This window comes from Rhagoletis zephyria, unplaced genomic scaffold, assembly GCF_001687245.7.
Source record: "Rhagoletis zephyria isolate East Lansing unplaced genomic scaffold, Rhagoletis_zephyria_1.1 Rzeph_scaffold_01279, whole genome shotgun sequence".
NCBI classification, from domain to species: Eukaryota; Metazoa; Arthropoda; class Insecta; order Diptera; family Tephritidae; genus Rhagoletis; species Rhagoletis zephyria.
In genome coordinates this window covers 73,203-77,508 of record NW_016158363.1, presented here as the reverse complement: position 1 = coordinate 77,508, position 4,306 = coordinate 73,203, and positions in this window count along the sequence as shown.

Sequence of the window (4,306 nt, the reverse complement as noted above, 5' to 3'; positions counted from 1 at the left end):
ACCTGTGCCTTGGTTCTACCTTTTAAGTTAAAATTGCGTTAACTGTTTCGAAAAGTTTCAAAAGGTTAGTCATCTCAGTTAAAAAAGGTACTCATAGATCTACACATAAATTATATCTTTCAATCGCTTCACTTCTCTAGCTGACAAATTATATTATAAATGGCTACTCAATAAAGAAAAATTAAAAGGCGTTCACACAGAAAGCCGAGCGGCGCCGAGCGAAGCAAGGTGGAGCAAGGTGAAGCTGCTGGTGTTCACACTGAATGAAGCGAAGCGGAGCTTTTCTGATGGACTCGGCTGAAAGATACCACAAAAATTACCGTCAGTGAAACGCGGAAAAATATTTGCTCAATTTTATTCAAAAGTTTAGTCGTAAAATTTGATTTTGTTTGTTGGCTTGTTTGCAGCAGCGTCGTGAAGCTCAAAAATTAAATAGAAAATTCAAAATCAAAAACTGCTTTGCTTTCCGCTCCAAAACGCTTCTGAAAAAGCTTGCTGTATGAACACCTTCATATAGCTGCAGCAATTTGAAAGCTTAGTTCGGAACAGCTTCGCTCGGCTCGGTTCCGCTTTCTGTGGCGAATTTTACTTGCTCCTGTGGATATTCAGAAATCCTGAAGTAAATCAATAAATATTTTTTTTCTTGTTTAAAATACGCTCCTTTTAGGTTTGGAACCACTTTGGGCCCGCTCTATGGAATTCTTTGCCAGATCCAGCATATTTTCTATTAAATACAACTAAAAAGTTCTAAAGTTAGAAAAACTTTATTTTTTATGCATTATGGGTTTAGAGGTAAATGTATTTGAAACTGCCATAACGTCAACAGTTTTTTTGCGGTATCCCGTTTCAGGAATATTCGGAAACGACGATCGGTATCTTCTTGATTGAAAATTTCTTCTTCAATTCACAGACTAGATAAAAAAAAACAAGATAACAAAAACACACTTTGACTCCCTTCTCACTCCATATTCGGAGTGCTCCGAAAATGCGCTTTCAAGGTGTTGCTGTAGAGTCCTTTTTTACTCCATATTCTCTGTCTCTGTACGATTAGTAGATCGCTGGGAATAAGCTCCTTGTCTTCGAATAATAAATAGTATAGATTTTGAATTAATACAATTTATTTGTTGAATTGGTACACCGTTACCGTTTTTGTATATTCTTCTTTTACCATTTCCTCATTACTTTCATTCTATTTTAAGTTTTCAGTTTCTGTACTTCTTTGAGCTATGAAATAGTTGGTCACATTAGGTATACAAAAGTTACAAGCAAATTTTCAAAGTTCGTTCTCTTTCAAGGAAATAATTTCAGCATTATAATATACAACGAGATAATTTTTAACGGAATGCTTGCTAAGATTGCACAATACATTTTGGTATACTTAGTTTGACTCCTGTGTTTACCAGATTTTTTTAAAATCTGCTTAGATTTTGTTCGCATTTCATTCCGCATACGTTATTTGGTTTAATTATCGGCTTCGAAATGTACTCTTTGTATTGTACTATTTGTAGGGTCCCTGCTCGGACGCCAATTATAACGAAGCGTTTTTCTGTGAACGCCCCGACGCCTCTGTTCCGTGCCCAGGGTCCGTTACAATAAATTTATATTGTGGGCCTTTGCAAATAGTACTTTATTTATTAATCCTTATTCTCTATAACGTGCAAATTCTTATTTTCTACAAACACAATATGATTAACGATATGTAAATTCCTAACGGTGCTATACTGTCGGCGTGCTACTGTTGGGTGACGTCGACGCTATTCTATCGACGTTCTGCTAGTGGACGGCGTCGGTGCTACTATGCCAGCGTACTGATGCTGTGCGACTTTGGCGCTACTGTAGCGGCGCCCTGCTACTATGCGACGTCGGCGCTACTGTGTCGGCGCTCTTCTACTGTGCAACGTCGGCGCTACTGTGTCGGCGCTCTGCTACTAAGCGACGTCAGCGTTACTGTGTCGGCGTTCTGCTGCTATGCGACGTCTGCGCGGCTGTGCCGGCGCTTTGCTGATGTGTGACGTCCGCGCTACTATGCCGACGCTCTGCGGCTGTGCGACGTCGGCGCTGCTATCACGTCGCTCTGTTGATGTGTGACGTTGGCGTTCTATGCCGGTGTTCTATAACGCTGCAGGCGGGCGTCACCGTCTTGCGGGTTCACGGTTGGCGGTGGAGTGGCGGCGCTCCACCTTCAAATAGCCAAGCCTTGTGCGGTAGTCCCGTGTACAAGTCAAGGACTATTTGTTGGTGGCTGGGCGTTCTCTACAACGACTCCGCTACTGACGCTTAGGTGTAGGCGACGTCGGCGTGCCGCGCTGCCCTCGGTCGATGCTCTCTCCTGGGCGACGTCGGCGCTCTGCTGATGGACGACGTCGACGTTGCTATCACGCGGCTTCACGGCGGACTGTGGAGTGGCGGCGCTCTGCCTCTAAATAGTCAAGCCTTGTACGGCAGTCCCGTGTATAGTCCTTCTATTTGTTGGTAGCTGTGTTCGCGACCACAGCTCGGTGCTGACTGACTCGTATGTCACTTGTCGCTTGGCAGTGTTTTGGAAATTATTATTTTTCTTTGAAAGTAAGTGCCCGAATGAAAAAATTTTTTGGGTGCAGATTTAAAAAACATTAAACCATACATTAAAATTATTTGCGTTACAAAAATATATTTTTTTTTTGATTTTCAATCAGTTTTTTATGAAAAATTGAACTTTTAAGCAATTTCTGCGCCTCGTGGACAAAAATTTTTAACAACAACTTATATAATAAACATTTCTGTATTTATCTATGAAAAAAATGCGTGCATTTCGATATAGTTTGGTCGGAAAGATTTTTTAAATGCCAGCGTGCGGGCCCGACTCCCGCGGGCATGCGAAATTCGAGCATGAGAAATAAAAGTGGAACGATTGAAATGTGCGTTTCTTTCTTGCGCAAGAAGTCAACATGGACTGCGCGCGATCAAGCCACGCGAGTCGGGCCCGCACGCTGGTAATTAAAAATTCATTTTTTCATTCGGACACTTACTTTCAAAGAAACATAAAAATTTCCAAAACGCTGCAAAAATTTTCAATCGTTGATTAAAAAAAACTAGTTCTACTACAAACCTCGGCGCTGCCTGAATATCATTGAAAAATATTAATGTTGGTAAATTCGGTGCCCACTTGAGAAAGCCTTACCCATTGCATAGTTAAGACGTACTTAGTTTGAAGGTTGTCCAATGACTTGCGCGCCTTTGGTCCAATACCCCTTCACCTATTTTCCATCATGTTGTCCCTGTCCTTGAGTGCTGCAAATAATACGGCTTGGAATACTGCGTACTATCCGTAGACATTGAGAACCACGTCTAGATCTCTCCTCCACCTCACTCTTCAGGTCACCTACTTCTTTTAAACCTTTAAGTGAATGAGTTTAAAAGATCCTTAAAATGTTTGTTACTCCCCAAAAAATATGTTTTTTACTACTCTAAAAAAATAGAAAACGGCTGCACTGATGTACATATACATTTTTTTGCCTTGATTGGTTGTGCTCAACGAAAAACTATTATTAAGTATAAGTTACGTACTAGATACACGGCGATTTTTCATAAATGTTAAGTAGCACGTTGTCCTTTAACCTAGGGCTTTTCTTCTGTAAAAAAAGTACAGCTCAAACTATCAGGAGAAATTTCACGATTTTTATCGGGGCTGCAAACCGGTTTTGAACAGAACCGTCGCTTTTTTCGGGCTTCGAACCGAATCACGTAACGAACCGTTTTCATTCTGAAATGCCAAAACCGAACCGAATACCACTCCACAATATTCATAGTTTTTGCACAAAGTTTGAAAATTGGGTTTATATGGTTAAAGAAAAATAAGCATTAAATAAAGAAAAGAAAAATAGCCAATACTTGATATAATGTCGCGTCCCTATTTTTTCCACCACTCTACACGTGGATATTTAAATTTGATGTCAATAGCAAAACCTTTAATTTTTATATTATGGATTTGTCATATTTTTGTAATATATATATATATACTTTAGCATTAAGAAATTGAACCACTTGAACCGGTTCTTGAACCGGTACAAGCTTTTTTTAAGTGGTTTGAACCACTGAACCGAACCGCACCGATTTTTGGAGTGGTTTGCAGCTATGATTTTTATAAAATACGTAAAATTCAGTTACAGTTAGGTACAGCTTTCTTCGCGCATTTCGTAACTGGCACATTTGTTTAATACCTGTCCTTTTATTTTTGAAACATTTGAAACCCTCGATCTTTAGGTCAAACCACTCACGAAGTGATACCCTAATAGTAAATAAATAAAGTAAATTTTTTGAGAGTTGC